The sequence below is a fragment of the Dermacentor andersoni genome, chromosome 1 (assembly GCF_023375885.2).
Source record: "Dermacentor andersoni chromosome 1, qqDerAnde1_hic_scaffold, whole genome shotgun sequence".
Lineage (NCBI taxonomy): Eukaryota > Metazoa > Arthropoda > Arachnida > Ixodida > Ixodidae > Dermacentor > Dermacentor andersoni.
This window is the reverse complement of record NC_092814.1, coordinates 405344711-405367538: the sequence shown is the minus strand read 5'-3', so window position 1 is coordinate 405367538 and position 22828 is coordinate 405344711. Positions and strand designations below refer to the sequence as shown.

The 22828-nt window shown below is 46.3% G+C and overlaps 1 long non-coding RNA gene and 1 other non-coding gene across 2 annotated transcripts in view; one reads left to right on the top strand and one right to left on the bottom strand.

Annotated features, from left to right (window-relative positions):
- LOC129381831 (uncharacterized) overlaps positions 1 to 22828 on the top strand; it is a 113815-nt gene that overhangs the window by 65057 nt on the left and 25930 nt on the right. The window lies entirely within an intron of this gene.
- On the bottom strand, positions 2317 to 2391 carry TRNAS-GGA (transfer RNA serine (anticodon GGA)). The gene has a single exon. It is a non-coding gene; the product is annotated as a tRNA-Ser (tRNA).

Sequence of the window (22828 nt, the reverse complement as noted above, 5' to 3'; positions counted from 1 at the left end):
GTGCTATATAAAAAATCTATCACAGCGGCATCCTCTGAAAAGAGGATGCGCTACGAGTTTATTGGGCTTAATACATGTAGGACAACATCATTTAAAAAGTCGAGGACTGCTTGGTGTTAAAAAGTGGTTCCTTACCAAGAAAGTTATCCGGGTGTAGAGGGATGTAAAAATGGTATGCAAGCGGAGAATGTTTCTTTCTCTCCGATTCGGCTTCCCGACACTCGTGGAGCACATGGAGGACGGTCAACCTCTCGCCGCATCTAACACAGGTTGGATGTTCACTTCCAGTAAGCAGATAATTATGGGTGCCAAATGTGTGTCCTATTCTGAGGCGACAGAATAAGACATCTGTTCGCCGTGATTTTGTTACGGAGGGTCAAGAACCTAACTGTGGCATTATAACTTGCAATTTGTTATTTGTTTGCGCGTCCCACGTGCACTGCCAGTGGTTTCGCAGTTTATTTCGTAAGAAACGCCTCAGATCTGTGACAGGCGCATCAGCGGTAGGGTTAACAGCTTGCGATGTGATTGACGTGGCCATCTCGTCCGCCAGAACGTTACCTTCGATTCCCTTATGGCCAGGGACCCAGCATTTTGATATTCTGGCTAGATGAGTACGCTTTACACAAGACCAAATATAGTTCATTGAATACGGAATTTTTATGTTTGCAGAGTGCCATTAAGGCCTTCACGATGCTTAGAGAGTCTGTATAGATCGCTGCTTTTGGAAGTTTTGATTCTCTTATATGCTTCACAGCAGAGACTAATGCGTAGGCCTCGGGCGTAAAGATGTTTGTTTCCGGATGCAGTACATCGGATTCCGAGAAGGATGGGCCGACGGCTGCATAGTATAACCCGGCATCTGACTTCGAAGCGTCTGAGTAGAACTCTGCGCAGGAGTGTTTGTAGTGAAGTTCTAGGAAATAAATTCTGATTTCGGCCTCAGAAGCGTGCTTTGTAACTTTTATAAAGGATATGCCACATTGTATAACCTGCCACTCCCAAGGAGGTAAGAGCTTGGTTAGGTGCATTAAGCGATGCTCCAGGAGTGGGACATGCATTTCATCGCTAAGCTCCTTCACACGCCGCGAGAAAGGCTGTCTTATGGAGGGACGATTGCTGAAAAGTGTAGCGCACGTCATATCGGTAACGGTATCAAAACATGGATGTTCAGGATTAGAGCGCACTTTAAGGCAATATGTAAAGCTGATGTATGATCTCTGTAGGTGGAGAGACCATTCATTCGATTCGGCATATAAGCTTTCAATCGGGTTTGTTCTGAAAGCGCCCGTGACTAAGCGGATACCTAGATGATGAACATGGTCTAGCATCTTTAGCACGCTCGTGGCGGCAAAGTTATATACCACGGCACCATAATCTAATCGTGACCGGATTAGGCTCTTATAGAGATTCATTAGGCACTTCCTGTCACTACCCCACGTAGTCTGGGATAGAAGTTTCATTAGGTTCATTGTTTTCACACATTTTTCTTGAAGATGTTTAATGTGTGGGACGAAAGTGAGTCTATTGTCAAGTATAACACCTAGAAATGTGTGCTCTTTGTTTACAGGTATCTATTGTCCACACAGTTCTAAGCAAGGATCCGGAACCAGGCCTCTCTTTCTTGCAAACAAAACACAAGAACTCTAATGAGGATTGATTTTAAATCCATTTTTCTCTGCCCACCCTGACACCTTGTTCAAACCATGCTGTACCTGTCTCTCGCACACTGCGAGGTTACAGGATTTGAAACCTATTTGAATGTCGTCCACATAGACGGAATACAAAATGCCCGGTGGCAAGGAAGCACGAAGTGTTGTCATCTTAACAATAAAGCTCAGCACGCCACCCTGGGGTATACCAGTTTTTTGTGTAAAAGGATGTGACAGCACATTGCCGACTTTTACCCGGAAGGTGTGATTGGACAAGTAGCTTTTTATTGCGTTTAGCATATTACCATGAATGCCCATTTCCGATAAGTCTCGCAAGATCCCGTATCGCCACGTTGAGTCATACGCCTTTTCCATATCGAGAAATATCGATAAGAAGAACTGTTGATGTATAAATGCTTCCCGGATATTTCCTTCAATACGTACAAGATGGTCGGTTGTGGAGCGCCTTTCTCGGAAGCCCCACTGATAGGGATCAAGCATTTTGTTCTGTTCAAGGAAATGGATGAGTCGCCGATTAATCATTTTTTCAGATACCTTACAATGAATAAAGGGAAAATCAGACATCCACCCGTTCGTAGCAATTGCTACAAAGGAAACCCATACGGGTTCCTCGAAAGAAAAGCCTCATAGTTGAAGAAAAATTCGTCCTGGTCCGGGACTCGAACCCGGGACCACCGCCTTTCCGGGGCAGCCGCTCTACCACCTGAGCTAACCAGGCGGCTAGCAGATGGCAGGGCGAAGTCAAATTTGTCGACAACACGAAGCAAAGGCAAGAGTTTGACATAGTAGTTCTGCGGAAACCCCTAAGGTGGAGAGAAGTAATGAATAAAGGGAAAATCAGACATCCACCCGTTCGTAGCAATTGCTCCGCCTTTCCGGAGCGGCTGCCACGGAGAGGCGGTGGTCCCGGGTTCGAGTCCCGGACCAGGACGGCTTTTTCCTCAAATATGAGGCTTTTCTTTCGAGGAACCCGTATGGGTTTCCTTTGTAGCAATTGCTACGAACGGGTGGATGTCTGATTTTCCCTTTATTCATTACTTCTCTCCACCTTGCGGGTTTCCGCAGAACTACTAAGTCAAATACCTTACAAATGCAACTAGTGAGGGCTATGGGGCGGTAGCTTGCCACTGCGGAAGGATCTTTGCCTTGTTTTAAAACGGGGACCACAATGGCTTCTTTCCATGCGGTCGGAAGGTACCCTGCGTCCCAGATAGTGTTGGGAAATGTAAGTAGTGTAACTTGCGTGTCATTGTGTAAGTTTTTCAGCATTTCATACATGATTCTATCAGATCCCGGTGCAGAGCTCTTGCATGCGCTCAAGGCAGCTCTCAACTCTGCAATTCTAAAGGGGCGGTAGAACGGTTCTTTCTGCCGACACTTTCTTATGAGTGGCTTGCATTCTTCTATTTGTTTATAGTTGAGAAAGGGTTTTGAATAAATGGTGGAACTTGACACGCTCTGAAAGTGCTGGCCAAGAGAGTCTGCTTGTTCAAGCAGGGTATCGCCTTGTGTGTTTACCAGGGGGAGTGAATATGTTTGTCGTCCTTTTATCCTGTTAACCCTGTTCCAGACTTTCGCTTCCTCTGTATAAGAGTTGATACCCGACAAAAACTTGTGCCAACTCTCTCTTCTGGCCTGTCGGCGCGTTCTCCTGGCTTGAGACTTTACTTTGTTGAAGTTAATAAGATTCTCAGCAGTGGAAGAGGCGCGTAACGATCCCCACGCTTTGTTCTGTTTCCTACGGGCGATCGTACATTCGTTGTTCCACCATGGTACACGTCCTTAGCATGCGAAACCACTTACTTCGGATAGGTATTTTGACGCGGCATCTATTATGAACACTGTGAAATACTCCACAGCAGCATCAATTTCTAAAGAAGACATGTCATTCCATGAGATTCTTGTCAGAGTTCGGAATCGCAGTCGGCTGTATCGATCTTCCACCTAGGAGCCTGTGGTAGATATTCGTTTTCTTTATCTGTTCTCAGCAGTATGGGGAAATGGTCGCTCCCGCAAGGATTGTTAATAACTTCCCATTCGAGTTCAGGCAGTATAGACGGGGATACTATGCTGGAGATAAATTGAGGAAAAAAGTTCTGTTTGCAAGACAGTAATATGTGAGTTCCTTCTTATTCAGAAAGCACGCGCCAGAAGAAAAAAGGAACTGTTTAAGAAGACGACCTCGCGCATTTATACGAGAGTAGCCCCACAGGGAGCTGTGCGCATTGAAATCGCCAAGAACAACATAAGGTTCTGGCAATTGATCAATAAAGGATTGAAATTCATGTTTCAATAATTTGTAATGTGGGGGTATATAAACAGAGCTAATGGTGATGAGTTTGTTTAGGAGAACAGCTCGAACCGCCACTGTTTCAAGAGGCGTTTGTAGCTGTAAAAGTTGACACGCAATGCTCTTATGGATAACAATGGCGACACCATCACCGCGATCTCTGCGAAACGTGACATGCGGCAGGAGAAAGTGTGTGTGTTGTGATTTTAGGTGTGTTTCCTGCAAACAGAGCACTTTTGGATTGTGTTTTAGGTTGAGTTCCTGCACATCATCAAGGTTTCTAAGAAGACCTCTGACGTTCCATTGAATTATTTGTGTATCCATATTGGAAGTCAATAGGTGCTGTGTGTACAGAAACAGAAGTTTTAATTAGAGATTTCAGAGATTAGATTACAGAGCTTTTTCGAAAGCATGCCTTAGTCTTGTGTTATAACCTGATGAGTGAGTAAAAAACTTGGGAAGTGTTAACCTCATAATGGCCGTTTACATGTTGAAAGAGGAACTTCAATTGACAGATACGGTTGCGCACAGTAACCGGGGGTAATCCACTGCGTCTTATGAGATAACCAACAGACGCACGGCCCTATGAATTAAAAACAAACCTAACTACCTTATGCTGTACACCTTCCACTTTTTTAATATTGGTTAAGTGAATGGGTTCCAAATAATTACGGCATATTCCAACAACGGACGAACGTAGGAAGTGTACGCCAGTAACCGAACACTAGACGTAGATGATTTCAGTGAGCGCCTCAAAAAAATAAACAGTTTACGCAAAGAATTTGCAACAACAGTATCTATGTACTTCGTCCAGGAAAGCTCATTGGTTATCCATAGGCCCAAATATTTGTACTCTCTTACCTGTGATAGAGATACGTTGTGAACATATTATGCAAATTGAAGAGGTTCTTTCTTATGTGTGATTCCCATAAAAACAGTTTCTTGAAAATTAATAGAATTGCCATTGTTCCCACCAAGCAGTGACCTTTGCCAGGTTATTATTTAGACGCCCCTGATAATATATAGAATATATCTTTTCATAGAAAATACAGTCATCTGCGTAATGTTTCACGGAAACTGAATGTTCTGCGACTATGTCATTTACAAATAATAGAAATAAAAGTGGTCCCAAAACGGATCCCTGGGGATTCCAGAGGCAACCTCTGTATTGTTGGAAGTAGTATTGTTTAGGGTGACAAATTGGTGTCTGTTAGTAAGATAGGCTCTGATCCATGTAAGTATCTGTTCATTTTTTATATAATAGCCTAATTTATGGATTAATTTGTTATGTGATACCTTGTCAAATGCTTTACGAAAATCTATGAACACAATATCTGTTTGCTTGAGAATATAATGAACATAGCTACGTTAATTACGCACACAACGTCTCAACTCCGCATCTTGACGTTACCAATATGAACACTCGAATGATAAAATAATCTCACCAAGACTTATATAGGTAAGTATTTTTATTTGGTTCAGTTAGAAACAGCCGGCATATTGATAGTGCAGTAGGCTTCCTATGAAGCAAGTGTGAAAGCATAGACAGGTTTTCTTCGCGCAAATAAAGTTCATGAACTTAAATGCACGTGCCCAGCCGTGCACTTCTGCCTTTACAATGTATTCTTCTACATTATACAAGAAGCACCTAAGCGCTACAGCACATCACAGAAGGTGTGCGAGAACATTGTGTGCGCTCCCGATTACATTACTGAGTGTTGCTGGCATGACGCTCGATTTCCTGGTGTCATTAGGAATAGAAAGTTGGGGCACGCTGAAGCTTTGCCCTTAAGAGTGCAACACGATACCATTCAAAGTTCCCCCGACTGCTTCTCACGCTTCCCGGCAACTGCAGCTTACGTAACTGTAATGCTTACCGGGAAACGCTGGCGGCGAATGCTATGCACGAAGACGAGCGTTCTCGCAGTAACGCGGCCTCTTTCGGGGCCGATCCCGGAGGTAGTGCACAGCCGCGCCATGAAAATTACACCATTTTCAGGGTTTTAACCTTGTTTTGAATTTCAGTTTTAGAAGAAAGGGGGGAAGGAAAGAAGGAAAAAGAGAAGCAGAGGGCAGGGAGGTTAACCAGAATGATGTCGGATTGGCTGGCATAAGGAAATATATTATGGAAATATATTAAGCACAGGAACGGAGGAAGCGTAAAAGCAGTGAAGAAGAAACTAGGAATAGGCAAGAATCAGATGTATGCGTTAAGAGACAAAGCCGGCAATATCATTACTAATATGGATGCGATCGTTCAAGTGGCTGTTCAGTTCTATAGACATTTGTATGGTACCAGTGGAACCCACGACGATAATGGAAGAGAGAATAGTCCAGAGGAATTTGAAATCCCACAAGTAACGCCGGAAGAAGTAAAGAAAACCTTGGGAGCTATGCAAAGGGGGAAGGCTGCTGGGGAGGATCAGGTAAGAGCAGATTTGTTGAAGGATGGTGGGCAGATTGTTCTAGAAAAACTGGCCACCCTGTATACGCAATGCCTCATGACCTAGAGCTTACCGGAATCTTGGAAAAACGCAAACATTATCCTAATCCCTAAGAAAGGGGACCCCAAAGACATGAAAAATTATAGACCGATCAGCTTACTGTCCGTTGCCTACAGAGTATTTACTAAGGTAATTGCAAAAAGAATCAGGAACACCTTAGACTTCCGTCAACCAAAGGACCAGGCAGGCTTCCGTCAAGGCTACTCAACAATAGACCATATTCACCCTATCAATCAGGTGATGGAGAAATGTGCGGAATATAACCAACCCTTATATATAGCTTTCATTGATTACGAGAAAGCGTTTGATTCAGTCGAAACCTCAGCAGTCATGGATGCATTGCGGAATCAGGGTGTAGACGACCCGTATGTAAAGATACTGAAAGATATCTATAGCGGCTCCACAGCCACCGTAGTCCTCCGTAAAGAAAGCAACAAAATCCCATTAAAGACATGCGCCAGGCAGGGAGCTACGATCTCTCCAATGCTATTCACAGCGTGTTTAGAGGAGGTATTTAGAGATGTGTATTGGGAAGAATTGGGGATAAAAGTTAATGGAGAATACCTTAGTAACTTGAGATTCGCTGATGATATTGCCTTGCTTAGTAACTCAGGGGACCAACTGCAAAGCATGCTCACTGACCTGGAGAGGCAAAGCCGAATGGTGGGTCTAAAAATTAATCTGCAGAAAACTAAAGTAATGTTTAACAGTCTCGGGAGAGAAGAGAAGTTTACGATAGGTAGCGAGGCAGTGGAAGTGGTAAGGGAATATATCTACTTAGGACAGCTAGTGAGTGCGGCTCCAGATCATGAGACTGAAATAATCAGAAGGATAAGAATGGGCTGGGGTGCGTTTGGTAGGCATTCTCAGATCATGAACAGCAGGTTACCATTATCCCTCAAGAGAACAGTATAAAACAGCTGGGTCTTACCAGTACTCACGTACGGGGCAGAAACCTGGAGGCTTGCGAAAAGGGCTCTACTTAAATTGAGGACGACGCAGCGAGTTATGGAAAGAAGAATGATAGGTGTAACGTTAAGGGATAAGAAAAGAGCAGATTGGGTGAGGGAACAAACGCGAGTGAATGATATCTTAGTTGAAATCAAACAAAAGAAATGAGCATGGGCAGGACATGTAATGAGGAGGGAAGATAACCGATGGTCATTAAGGGTTACGGACTGGATTCCAAGGGAAGGGAAGCGTAGCAGGGGGTGGCAGAAAGTTAGGTGGGCGGATGAGATTAAGAAGTTTGCAGGGACAACATGGCCAGAATTAGTGCATGACCTGGGTAGTTGGAGAAGTATGGGAGGGGCCTTTCCCCTGCAGTGGGCGTAACCAGGCTGATGATGATGATGATGGCTGCCCTACACCGGAGGTATCGGAGAGGGGAAAACAAAGATGACAGGGTGAGAGAGGAGGGAAGGAAAGAAGAAATTAGCGGTGAGTTCGCTGATGCATGGAGTCTAATCGTAGTTGGACTAATAGTCACAGACGTTTCCAAAAGCCCGTCGCCCTCAAGAAGCACAAAAGTGCCTTCACCGCTTTATGGGCCGACGAACGTAGGAGATGGTGTTCCAGCAGCACCTGCTTGGACAGCGGCCGATTGTCCAGTTTTGAAGAACGTTAGCAAGTTCTTGTTTTTCTGGGGCATATTGTCGACAGTGGCACAGCAGGTCGTCCATTTCTTCGGTGCCGCAGACCTCGCATGCTGCACTGTCGGTCACTCCAATTAATGTAAAGCATGACTTTGGTAATGCAACTCCTTACCAAAGGCGACAGAGAAGCGAAGCTTCACGTCGAGGAAGAACGAATGGAGGTCTGAGTTGCAGTGAGGTGTTTAATCGATGCAGTCGTGTAAGTCCTAAGTTTTGATAATTTAAATTCAATCATGACGTTTTACGTGCGAAAACCACTTCCTGATTATAAGGCATGCCGTACTGCAGGACTCCGCAAATTTTGACCACCTGGGGTTAGTCTTAGGTTTGGCGAGTTCCCCTTGGCCAGTGAGAAAATGCGTGCCAGGTGTCGAAGCAGCCTTGAGGCGTCTGTCCTCGAAAGGAAAATTGGAACGGTATGCTCTTCTTGATGTGATGTGCGAGCAGCGTTTTCGGCGGAATCATTGGCACTGATTCCACAATGGCCAGGTAGCCATTGAAAGACAACCTCGTGCCCTTTTTTTTGGACGTGATGGTGAACTTTCACGATTTCGAATGTCACCTGTTCATGACAACCGCGTCGGAGAACTGACTGCGTACACTGTAATGCCGATTTTGAGTCGGAGAACACCGGCCATTTTCTCAGTTTTAGAAGATTTAACGTAAACGGTACGCGTTGTCGATCTAGCAAGGCATGGCATATACATACGCCAAAATATTAACGAAAATGTTTGCTCACTGACAACGCCGCCAACGCCGACACTTGATTTTCAAGACACAGGGCCCTTAACGCTTTCGCGATAAAACAGCTGCCTGGGGGAAAGGATTGGATATATTCTTCTGTACTTTGCAATAGATGGAGCATCGCGGACATGCACGTTAGAATGAAAAGTACTGAAGTATTAGGATGGGCGTTTGCGGCATATATTTTGGCTGTCTAATGTTAAGACCTAAAAAAAGTAAATACGGTAATTTTGTGACAGCTATTGCTGGCATAATAATGTCACGTGAAATATGAGCTCCGACACAGTGCCCATGATGGAATTGGCCCCTGGACTACAGGGCTATATTGACACGCAAAATACTGGTTTAATAACTACCAGTAATGTGAAAGTATTTAGCTCTGGAACTTTTGGTATGTCTGCGCCGTTGTGCTGTCTTGGGGGCCCTTCTTACCACGCACATTATATTTCGGCTAATATTTGAAGCAACCGAACTTAATTATTTTTTTACGAGTGAGCTTTCTTTAGCGTCTCACCATTGTTCGAAGGTTATCGCTTAGCTCAAGACACGCCTGCATGGATTTCAAGTATCCAGAATACGGTCACGGGTTAAATATTGAAAGAGTTATCTAATCAGATTGCGCGCGTGAAGCGAATACTGGCGTATACATTCTCGATCATATTTCAGCGCTCTCGATTGCACTGCAATCTACGACCATTCCAATCTGATGAGCCGATGCATTGATTCGTAGATCAGATTAGGATGAAACACTATTTTACGCACAGCCATCGTCATGCTTTAATTGTTATTTTCTTTTCCAGCGCAAGCTCGCCGTATAATGAGTTATATTCTTGACTCACTCTGTTGGAGCTGCCTTGTTCTTCACATCACGACAACTTGACAGTATAGAGGTGCTACATCTTCACTGAGTGAATACTGATAAGTGGACTGCCATTTTAGTTCCATGTGCGTTTCCTCATTTATACAAATACATTAAACATTATACAAATGCTTATTAGTCTGCTTTCGTCTCATGGCAAGGAAGGAAATTTACAAGTAAATATATTCTTAGGGTAATTAAAAGCATATACACATGAAAACGTTCCATCTGATTTCCCCTTTGTAAACTGATACCCACTTGAAGGTGTCTCGTACTGTGGGTCCTTGACATACGTTGAACTTTCAAACAAAAGATCATTCCGAATTTTTCATTTCGGGAAGGCGTGCTACCCTCCTGCCTTTCACTCCGGTTCACAAGCCCGAAAATTATGAAAGTTCTGTGTGAGTAGCGTCGTTAGTCCAAACCCACGAGCTACCGTAACTCACCTCACCTATATCGCTGTGGTTTAGGCTTGGATAGGAAATTTGTCTTTGATATCGACGCATGAGGAATCCAAAAAAGCTGCCCTCGAATAGCGCAGCTGGTTTCTTTCATTTTGTACTTCGCCGTGTGAGAGATGAGGCAGGCCGCTGACAAAAAAAGTACAACATACTAAAGAAAGGGGCAGATAATGGAAGTGCGAAAGGCAAGGAGTTTAACCATGGACGTGCCCGATTGGCTACCGTAAACATGGGGAGGGAAACAATTTAATAGTAATTTAGTGCTAAATGCGAGAGAAATGCGGTAAGCATTACGTCGCACCTCTGTGAGGTCCAGGTTCCATGATTTATGCCATGTTTACTGAATTGCAGTCTTCTTCAGTTCCTGGCTCGACACAATTCTTGTTTCTTCTAGGAGCGAAGTGTAACCTATGGTGGGGTCTAGAGCATACCACCATGCATATATATTTTTTACGCGAACAAAAGTTTAAGACTGGAGAGTATTTACAAAGTATATTTACAAGAGGTAAATGCAGCGCTGGCCAGTTAAGCCGACAGCTCGAGAGCCAGAGAGCATTCGTCGTCTTCGTCGGAGCGCCCGCGTGCATCGGCGACAAGAAACACGCAATATGCATGTATCATTACTCCTGGCTGCAGAAGAACCTTCCCGGGGCGTCTAAATATCGGTTATAACAGGGGAGTAATATGGCTTGAGGTGTGCGACATGCACAAGGTCAGTGGAATTAGGGGCAGATGAGGCACTGGTACTGACTGCGGCGACTTCGTAGGTAACTGGAGTCACGGCCCGGAGCACGCGATATGGGCCTGTATACTGAGACAGGACTTATTCTGACAGACTGACGGGACGAGTGCGGGACCACAGGAGTACCAGAGGTCCAGGCGAAAAGTGGACGACTCTGTGTTGGAGATTGTAGAAGCGCAGTTGCTTGTCTTGAGACGTCAGGAGGCGAGCGCGGGAAATTTCGTGTGCTTGGGCTGCCCTTGTGATGGCGTCAAGGGCATACTCGCTGGTCTCTGCTGCGGCGGATGGAAGGGATGTGGGTTCTCGGCCGAACAACAGAAAGAACAGAATAACCGGTAGTGGCGTGAGGCGAAGAATTATATACAAAAGTTACATAGGCTAATGCAAGGTCCCAATCAGTATGGTCGGATGAGAGAAACTTTGCAAGCACGTCTGTTAGGGTGCGATTGAGACGCTCAGTGAGATCATTAGTCTGTGGATGGTAAGACGTAGTTAGCTTGTGCTTGGTGGAGCAGGACTGCAGGATGTCGGCGATGACTAGAGAAAGAAATGTCCGGCCATGGTCTGTGAGCAGTTGGTGTCGAGCACCATGGTGCAGAGTGACGTCGCGTAAAAGAAAATTGGCGGAATCCTTGGCGCAGCTTGTTGCAAGCGCTCTGGTGATGGCGTAGCCCGTGGTGTAATCTGTCGCCACAGCGACCCACTTGTTACCAGGCGTGAATAGCGGGTAAGGGCCATGTAAATCCAAGCTTACGCGAAAGAACGGCTCCGAAGGAATATCAAGTGGTTGAAGGCGCCCGGCAGGGAGTGTCGACGGTGTTTTTCGGCGCTGGCATTTTTCGCACGCCGCAACGTGTTTCCGGACGGAGCGGGCAAGGCGTGGACAAAAGAAGCGTCGACGTATCCCGTCGTAGGTGCGGGAGACGCCAAGGTTACCTGCCGTTGGTAAATCGTGAAGTTCTTGGAGAACAGCTGACCGGAGGTGCCTAGGAATGTCGAGGAGTAGGGAAGGACCGTCGCGGCGTACATTGTGGCGGTATAATATACCATCCTGGAGAACATATAGGTGAAGGGACGAATCAGGAGGCGAAGATTCCAAGCCACCAATGATGGCGCGCAAAGTGGCATTACGGCGTTGCTCGTCGGCAACCTGTTGCAGCTGAGAAACGGAGAAAATGCAAGCGTCGGTATCGGGGTCAGGGTCGCCGGGTGCTTCGTCTACTGGATAGCGTGATAAACAGCCTGCGTCTTGATGTAATCGGCCCGACTTGTACACTACTGTAGAGGAACATTCATGCAGCCGCAGAGTCCAGCGACCAAGGCGGCTGATAGGATCCTTGAGTGAGGAGAGCCAGCAGAGCGCGTGTTGGTCCGTGATTACAGAGGAGTGCATGCCATACAAGTACGGGCGGAATTTGGAAACCGCCCGGACGAGAGCTAGGCATTTAAGATCTGTAATCGAATAGTTACGCTCCGCTACTATGAGGAGGCTGCTAGCGTAAGCGACAACGCAATCTTGACCCTATTGGGGCTGGGCTAAGACGGCTCCCATACCGTGACCACTGGCATCGGTACGCACCTCTGTAGGAGAGGACGGGTCAAAGTGGGCCAGTATAGGTTGGTGAGGTGGGTAAACTCGGCAGTTTGAGCGGGGCCCCATATAAACGGCACGTCCTTCTTCAGAAGATCAGTAAGTGGTCGGGCAATCGCGGCAAAGTCTTTAACGAAGCGTCGGAAGTAGGAGCAGAATCCTACAACACTTCGGACGTCTTAGACAGACTAAGGTACAGGAAAAGACGTGACAGCACGAATTTTCTCCGGGTCTGGTTTTCTCAGTGCACGATGTGGCCCAGCACTGTAATCTGCCGACGACCGAAGTGACACTTCGAGGAATTTACTTAGAGCCCAGCCTCGCGGAAGACTTGAAAAACAGCTGATAAGCGCTAAAGGTGTGTCTCAAATGTAGGCGAAAATACGAGAACATCATCTAGGTAGCAGAGTCATGATGACCATTCCAACCCTTGAAACAAAGAATCCATCATACGTTCGAACTTTGTTAGGGCGTTGCATATACCGAATAGCATAACTTTGAATTGATATAGACCATCAGGAGTGACGAACGCGGTCTTCTTTTAGTCTTTTTCATCTACAGAAATCTGTCAATAGTGAGACTGCAGGTCTATTCATGCAAAGTAGTTAGCACCGTGGAGATAATCGAGGGCGTCGTCAATGAGAGGCAAGGGGTAGACGTCTTTCTTGGTAATGTGGTTTAGATGACGATAATCTACGCAGAAACGCCATGTGCCATCTTTTTTTTTTATCAAGCACCACGGGCGACGCCCAAGGTCTCGACGAAGGTTCAACAATGCCTTTGGCGAGCATCTTGTTCACTCCATCTTCAATAACCTTACGCGCTGATGCAGAAACTCGATATGGCTGGCGACGAATAGGACTCTCATCACCGGTATTTATGTGATGTTTAACAATGGAACTCCCAATTGCCGATTGGCGATTGCTGAGGTCTAATATGTCGTGGTAGGAAACCAAAAGGCGACACAGAGCTGCTGCTTGTTCAGTCAATAGGTCCGCAGCAGTCATGAAAAGAAATGTTGCGTTAGGGCTAATAGCATCCTGTGGACATGGTGGAGAATCTCAGCAGACGTCAAGGGTAAACGTCGTGACGTGGTCATCTCCGATAGCACGGAGCGTTGCAACCGATATGCCTTTGGGTAGAACTTCCTTTGTCAGGTCAAGATTACCGAGAGGGAGGCATGACCGGTCATCGGCGACGGTGACGACGGAGTGGGGCACAGTGATCTTGCGCATCAAAAGGACACCAAGAACGGGAAGTTGGCATTCCAGTGACATCAACAGTGCTGCGATCGGCCGCGCGTACGGCTGGAGTAGTAGCAGGCGTGAGAACTTTCCTCAGTCGACGACGGAGGTTACAACTCTGTGATGCAAGGTTCTTGTACTCAAACGTTCTGACGGTTCTCTTAGGCGGAGCCTCCGGGAACCCAATTGAGGACAAAGCCGTTGGTTTCCAAAACACACACAAACTTTTAATAAAACTAGAAAGAGGCATAAAATGAATAGAAGGAAATAGAAAGCATAATATAAACACTCAGACATTACGGCAGTAAGAAACACACTTGAGGCTAGTATGACGTTAACTAGTGCGCGTGTCCGGGTTTGCCACGACGGCAGGGACGCATAACAGTATCGACGCGGGGACGCGGCGACAAGTTGATGAAAGGAGTTGCGCCGGTCTCACCAAAGGTCGGGGTATAGGATGGTTGACCGGCCGACCGGAGCGCGCAGGCTCTGGCTTGGAGAGGTAAGCCAGGCGGCTTGGCGGCACGAGCACACGGTGGCGGCGTTTTGGCCGGGCAGCTGGGCGTAGAATTCGGGCCCATAGCCTGACTGTTCTCGTCCTGCCCACGAGCACACAAGCTCGAACGCCGGCCTCGGGCAGCAGGCGGCACGACAGACGGGGGCGGTGTTCTGGCCGGGCAGCGGGGTGTAGAACTCGGGCCCGTAGTCCAACTGCTCTCGTCCTGCCCACGGGCACAGAAGCTCGCCGGCCTTGAGCAGCTGGCGGCACGCTCGGGTAGACTGGCGACGCGCAGGAACGGGTTGGCAGGAGGCCCCGGTCTGGTGAAGTCCTGGTGGCTCGGGTCCGGAATCCCACGGCCCGACTTCAACTCCCGGTCCGGTATTATTTGACTACGCTCATTTTCATTTAACTTTCTAATTTGGCAGCCTGCAATACTTAGGTGCAGCAGGCAGGGCTTAGTTTTTTATTTTAATTATTTTATTTTTTATTCATTTTCATTGCCCAACACAATCTTTATGTCCCGGTCCGGTGGCCGAACGTCTCCTGGCGTCGCTTCCTGGAACTCTCCCAGCGTCTCCCCCTGCGTCTCCCCCGATCTTCCAGCGTGCCACGCTTTTTCTTCCGCTCTGGCCGATTAGTCGTTTTCTGATTGGGTGCCTGACGCCCCGTGGTCTTTCCTAATTGGTTGTCATTTTACACTTATTTTCTTTTCTTGCTCCGCGCGTTCACGTGCAGGACGCTCTTCGGCGTCGTCGTTTTCCTCCAGCACGGAATTCGCCTCGGCGCGCGCACTCCTTCTCCTCTGCTTCTGTCCGTCCCGACCACCGCACCACGTCGCGCACCAAACGCATCACAAACTCATTATGAATACCTGGGCTCCTGTATCATCGCCGTCAAACAGACACCGTCGACGTGAACACCAAGTAAGTTCTGGTTGGTTGGGAGCACCAATGGAGGATTTGGACACGACGAAGATAATGCAGCACTACCTCCAGGAGCTGCATGGTCTAGTTTTCGGCCAGGAATGGTCCATAATTGGTTGGCGACGAATAGCGGCGTGGCTGGGGCGACCGGAACCGACGGCGCTGAGGCGATGGCGAGCGAGCAGCAAGACTGACATCGACGGACGCGTCAGAGGTAGGAGGCATACGGCGAGGCCAGTAACGGCGCGGGTGGGCATATGGGCGAGGAGACGGGGGAAAGGAGCTCGAATGCGGTGACGTCCAGGAGGTGCGGCAGTGGCGAGTGACGTGGTCAATGCGGAGGGAACGGAAGCTAATGGGCTTGTCGTCCGGAGTTCTCCACTCGGTTGAGCTACGGTATCTGGGAGGGGAATACAGATTGCCATGAGGCGTAGCAGTCGGCTCCGGTCGGGCGTCAGATCGGGCGTCAGGTCGGGAGACGGAACAGGCAGCACGGAAATCTAGGTTTCAAAATTCTTGCCGTACAACTTCCTGAATGAGGGAGATCGCTGGGGCTGGTTGGTCAATGGTGGGTTCAAGTGGGCGTGAATGGAACGGCGCAGTACTTGTAGCTTGGATTTCGCGGCGAACAATACGTGCGACGCGCTCATTTAGGGGTGGTGAAGCAGTAAGGTAAACGTAAGACGACGTCGCTGTCGCGTTAAGGAGCCGGAAGAACTGTGGATTGACGCGGCGGCTTTTGGCGAGCTCAAAGCGGCGGCATTCCTTGACGATGACGTCGATGGTGGACAGATGGTTGAAAACCAACTAGTTGTAGGCGTCCAGTCATATGCAGCATAGCAGCATTGTTTTGCGATGGCAGATTCCAGGTGAGAGACAGGACGATTATGGAGATCTGCAGCAGTTTAGGAATGAATGAATGAGTGAATTAATTCATTAGAAAAAGGAGAACCGAACGCCGGTGGAAGCAAGTCCCCGTTCATTGGGAAAGGAGCGAGGTACAAGAATAGAAAGAAAGAAAGAGTCCAAGTGGCAGGCGAATTCGCAGTTAAGGGTCGAGAGAACATAAGCAGGAATTTCTGAAACCAGTTTAATTTCAGTGTGGATGTGTGATGCAGCGAGCAAATGATTTGAATCAAGAGCCAGCATGCGTCCTTTGCGGTAGTATAAGCACCCGCCGTTCATGGTAATTAACGTTTACCAAATACCAATCTTGGCAATTATTCATCGGCCATACCTCGACACGTATCCCTTAGTGACAGGCTATAAACTACAGCTGCGCTGTCGCGACAATTTACGACCGTACTGTGACTACTGTGACTCTTGCCATACTCGTCGCCATACTCGTGACCGTTGCGTTTGCGGAAATACTATAAACATCGGCTTACTGCACAGGTTAGAGAACGGACAGTTTAGAACAGCGTTTTTCGCCTTAGATACACCCAACGCAAGCACCTTTGCAGTATGTTACGGTGCGCGTCCCTTCAAGACAAAAGAGAGTTATAGCTCAGCGAGCCAGCAGGCCAGCGGGCCCAGTGGGCTAGTGTAGACGCCAGTGCGCATGCGTGGTACAACAAGCGCAGCGGCGTCCACACATGCCCTTTATGCCTGGTGGCTCAAAGACGCGAACGCAAACTTAAGAGCACGTTAGAAGACAGTGTGCCGTCTTGGGCCTCGTGCCAAACATATCCAAACCAACAATATATTAGCAACCATGCTGTCGTTTTCATTATATATGCTTCAACTTCTGGAGTGCCAGTCCCAGCCACCGCCTACGGGAGTGTGTGAAGCCACAGCCGGCCATATTCCTAGAAGAAAAAGAGCGCGGCTCCAGCATATATCTGGCCGCGGTATACGCGTGACGCTCCCTGCACTTGCGGTTGCGCGATGAAAACTAAAATTAAACATTTAAGAAGTATTTAAGAATTATATGATACATTAATATCAGTTCGCCGTTGTGCGTTGCTGCTGTAGAAAAAAATGTGTCATGGTGGTGGGTGCATTGTGTTTAATAAGTAGCGAGAACTGAAAAACAGTCATATGTTCTGTTTTCATCATTGAGTTACCTGCCGCGAGCATCGGCAGTGTGATGCCTTTTCGTCGATACGCGGTGCCAGACCGTATTGGAAGCGACATGACCTCGAAATATAGTATCGTTATGCCATTTCTTAAAACATCACTATTTGTTTAAATGAATGTTCAAGTCGCTGATGATGAAGCTGTTGCTGCTTTAAAGTTAGGAATGAGCGTTTTTGATTGAAACCCCGAAAACAAGCGAAAAAAAAATGTATGGCCACTTTGCTGAGCTAAAGTGCGATAGACGCAGGCCTATGTATGACTGCCTCTGTTGCTGTTGTCTGAACTGTTCTGCGAACGGACGCCGCCGTGGCCGTAAGGATGGGATGCAATCACAGCTATATGATTGCAAGGTTTGTCGCTGATGTGCGCGTACCCCCACCGGCATGTCCGCGCTCTCCCACGCGCCCACTGGCACAGCGCTACTGTCATGGAGCCTCCTCTCGTTGCTCGCCGGTGGCGCCTCCTCGCCTTACTCCCCTCGACGGTGATCACCGCTTTCCTGCGTCCACCACGGAGTGCGCCAGGGCATTCGTGAGCCACTAAAGGCTTACGCCTTATTAGAACGGTATGTCTCATTTTTGTGCAGCGTTTCAGTTTTAACTGCAGAGACTCAGTGCAGGAAAATATACAATAAAGCTAAGGGGATGATACGCACGCAGCCGCAAGTCCACATGCGCTCCGATGAGAGTACCCTCCCAAAGCTAGCCATGTGTTACCTAGCGGCTCAAGCAATCTTCACTTTTCTTTTCGTTTCTGCGCCCATTCAGCCTGCGTTAGTGACAAAAACGAGAAATGGGAAGGCTGATAAATCCAAGGTGGCTAAGGAAAGCGGTAGCGTAGTGGTTAGCGCGCCCAGCTCCCAAATGTAGAACGCTGCGGATACAGGGGCTCCAATCGAGTGACTTGTTCGTGAAAACACCTTTCTATGCTCTCTGGTGACGACGAATCTTAGAAATAGACGGCGGCCTGACGGCAGCGATCGCCGTCAGCGTAACAGAATAAGCGGGTGTGCAAAGTCACGTTTAAAGCCGAAAGTATATTCAGAGGAAATACAGTATGCTCCTATTCACAAAAACTGTGATGGATAACAAGCACTGTTGTTGAGTGACGTTGTAGACAGATAATGTCACCAAATACCGTGTAGCGCTCCTATCCCGGTAATTAGAGGGAATGTACATCAAGAGCATGTCACCTAGCGTGTGACTGATACTTTATTAAGGTCGTTGCGTGTTTGTGTTGTGTGTAGCAGGAGCGAGTAATGTAAGAGGTGACACTGAAGAGAAAGCGGTGAGGCGAAGTCCGCGAAAAGTAGTTGAGGATAGCCACATTGCACGTCAGCGCCGTGTTGAAGAAAGCCTGCGACTTCAGTTGCTCAGGCGCCAGAAGAGCGTGAGTGGTAGCATACCGTTGTGCTTATTTCATAACCACAGCGATAGACACACACTTTGCGAAAACGAAAAGAGGAAAAAGGCCGAGTGAGCTGAAAATTAGATTAATGAGAGAACTCGTCTGTCGTATGAAGAGATTGAAGAAGACAATCAGGTTAGATGGACAGCCTTTTCAATCCAAATATTACATGCGAACCCAAATGAATCAGAGTGGTAATATTTGCGCGACACCCCATGGTTGCCTGCCCACGGGACATCATGGAGTTACGGCGATGACACTTTGCACTGGGTGCTTGAGAATAAAAACGAGCACATCGGAGACGTCTGAAGGACGTTTCTACGGTACAAGATCACATCCTGAAAAAAAAAAGCTTGCGAACAGGGACATCAAAAAATCGAGTGCTATATACGGCCCTTGTTGATTTTGTTCAGCGTGACGTTAGCGTTTTATTCAGCGTTTATCTGTAAGAAAATGAGTTCCAGCTATGTTTATTTGCCTTAAAATTGCGGGCGTAATCATGCAAAAAGTGAAAGCATTAGAGGGTGCCTGAGTACTCTGTGTAGATTGCGCACGACAGTGATAGCAAGAATACATCATTATACGAGAATATAATTCGAAAACAAGTTCGCTTATTATTACAATACAGTATAAAGGAAGTGCCTCCACAGTATACCTGTGGATGACGCGAATAATGAACATACTGAAAAAAACGTTTTGTAGTCTGTAGTAAACTGGATAGATCATTCGCGCCTTTCATCGCGTCGCATGTGCACAGTGCTCTCTGGAGCTCTCTGGGCGTCGTTACATTACCGTCTTTACCGCTGTAATTATCTGTGACCCCCCGCAAAAGCTTTGCAGAAACTGCAGCGCTAACCGCTCTACTAACGTGCAAGCAGGAACACACTGAAAATTTTAACACCCTTAAGGGTATAATGATCTGTCACATGGGTGACACCCTGTTGGGTGTATTGCTACACCCCAAGCAAAGGGGTGTAAATTACCACCCCACAAAGGAAGGGGTGTTAATATGACGTCACCTTGCCTATGGGTGTAAAACAAACAACACCTTTCCTACATTGGTGTAGCACAGGCACCACCCTTTCAATATGGGCGGAGCATGGACCACACCCTTCCAAAAGGGTGTTATCCCTGCAAGTATTTGAGCGTTCACTACAACCATGTAGTTAACGGACAGACAAGCTGTTGTGAATGCTGCCTACCCTTAGCTATGGTACTACCTTGTCGAGTATGACCCAGAATGTGTCAGGCGTCGTCATATTGCGCTTCTGGTCTGTCATCTGGTAGCATATATAACGTACGACCCTCTCAGGCAAAAAATGTAAGTTTCACGATCGCAGCAATGCACACACCTTATGCTTTTCGTAGAGTAGAGAAGTGGACAACACGAACGCGAAAAACACGAAAAATTTTATTTAATTGTTTTAATACATATAATTTTTTTTACTATGTGTCATTCATTATGAGGGCTCATAACCGCAACATATTTCATATACAAGCACGTAGAATTATCAGCTTGGTCAGTTTGTAAAAGCTCGTTTGAGGCAAGAAATAGAGTTTCACAAAGACAAACTCAACATTTTTGGTTGAGAAAGGAACACCCAGATGATATGCAGTCCTGTGAGTGGGAAGTGAACGGTTCCAGAAAAACAAATTAAAACTGGTGCACCGATCCTGAAAAATGGTTATTAATTGATAGGTTTTAAAAGCACAAGGGCATCTTTGGCCTAAGAGTGCCAAGTCTGTACCGCAAAAGATAAACTTAGCGCATCTGTACAAAGCAAATATATAAAGATGTCTGATGAAGTCAGTTTATTGCATGCACACGTACATACTCACGCTACACCCAAGTGTAACAGCTGCAGAATTAAAATTTCAAAGCAATGAAGTTGCAACCTTTAACCCTTCATGCCGAGCTGTACTAGAGACTGTAGGTAGTACCAATATCGCCAATGACGAGTCGCACTCTTTCTGCCCGATGTTATGCTGCTCTGATTGTCAAAAATGAGTTACAGTCGGCACTGAGGGAAAGCTGCCCTCAAAAGCAGCTTTTAATAATGTGTCATTCTAACCAGAGACCAATGAAGTAATATATATATTTAGAATAAGAATGACACCGAAAAAATGAGGACATAAGAAATTTGGAAAATTTCCTGCATTCTTACGGAATTAACTTGGGGGTTAGCGGGTAAAGCCGCAATCCCGAAACTAGAACAAGTTTTGACATGTTTGCTACCAGTGAATGCTGGAAAATGCGTTTGCATTCTGTAGTTCTGTCCAACAATGTAAATGGATTCCTAATAACTAAATGAATAAATGGAAAGCTACGATTAAGTATATTTCGTTAATGTAATGCAGAATCACTCAACTTCTGTTACTATATAATCTCTACGCAATTCACCTGCACTTTCTGAACTATTTAAGGAGGTTCTGCATTCCACTACTCGTTCCACCAGTTCAATATGGCAGCAACTGCACGTTGTGATTCGTTTTAGTTAGTGCAGGCTTTGTACAGGGCCAGTTCACAGCATTTTCTGCACTTGGCCTAAAGGTAGTGCATGTTTACGCAGCAGTTGTGGTGCCGCTTCTGCACGAGCGCGGTGCAGAAATCATAGTTTCCTACAATAATTACTGGAAGGAACTATGGTGCTAGTGTCTAGAGGAGCTGAAACAAGAACGGTTGTCCCAGCATGGCAATTATGGGAAGTACAAGGATTTGTCAAAACTTTGTCTGTTCGGCTTCAAACGGCTTTGCGACTTTGTAAACTAGTCATTTTCAACAATATACTCTGTATTAAATTATTGAATAAACATTATTAAAATCGTCCGACGACAGAATTCGAACACAGGAACTCTAGAAAAGAAGTCTGATATTGAAACCATTAAGCCACGGAGGCATGTAACGAAAAGCGAGTGCAACACCCTGATGAATTTATCGCGGGAATACCAGTGCCATAAGACGCTTGATGCGTTTCGATTTGGCCACCTGAACAAGCTCAATCGTTGCAATTAATAGCAATTATGCGTGTTGGCGGCGTCTCCTGTACTTCGAAGAGTATAGACTGCGCTGAAATTTACGACAAGCTTTATATAGCGTATAATATACAAAGCCACAAAAACGTCCGAATTCATAAACACGAACATCAGACAAATCCATGTACTTCCCATCATTCCCATGGTGGTACAGCGGCTGCAGCGCCAGCGTTCCCTTTAGTAATTCCTGTAAGAAACTCTATGGCAGAAATAACCGAAGTGCCTGCATTTAGTTCTTGAGTAATCAAATAAGTTTAGCTGTGCCATAAATCTTACTGGTCATTAATTCCAAGCTTCAGTGCAGTCACATGTCTAGTAGGCAATTGTATTTTGCATAAACATTGCAAAGCCAACTGTGATGAAAGTTCACTCTGGTAAATTGGTTATGATCGAGTAGCATAGACTACTGAAGCAATCTCAGCAATCTCTGGAAGGCTAGTGAAGTAATTTTCTTATTAGAAGCCTTTAAACCGCATTCGAGCATATGACACATGCACCTCAGATATGCAGATAATATTTCCTTGACTCAGCAAGAAGCGATGCTTCATGTTCCACGAGGCTACTTCAAACAAAGCAGTATGGGTGCTCTCTAAAACAATGCCAATGCAGATGATCGAAATATTTTTCAGGGGCAACAGCTATACCTGAAATCATGTTAGATTGGTTATTTAAGCACATGATCAGACCATGTTAGAAGTGCTTCTTAAAATCCTCCTATTTATTCGACTACTCATATCTCTGTAAACAAAGGCTGCTAATTAGGTCACATGCTATACCATCATCTTAAGATAAACTCCACTTAGTAATATACATGGGGGGATAAGATTTCAGACCACATTGAGATGCTGTACAAGGTGAATTATATTTAAAATGAATCTCCTGTTGTTCCAAACGAGAAGAAAGCGAACTGAAGGTCGAAATTTTTCTTAATCACAGCTGGAAGATATCATGGAAGGCACGTGTAAACGTATTCTTAATTTTCTATTGAAATGTATAAATGATAAAGGGAAATGAAAATGGTAAGAAAACAACCAGCCATGGGTGGAGAACGAACCTACAACATTGGGCATTTCGATGCACTAGCCACTGTGCTACCAAGGCAGCATTCAACGGTCCATAAT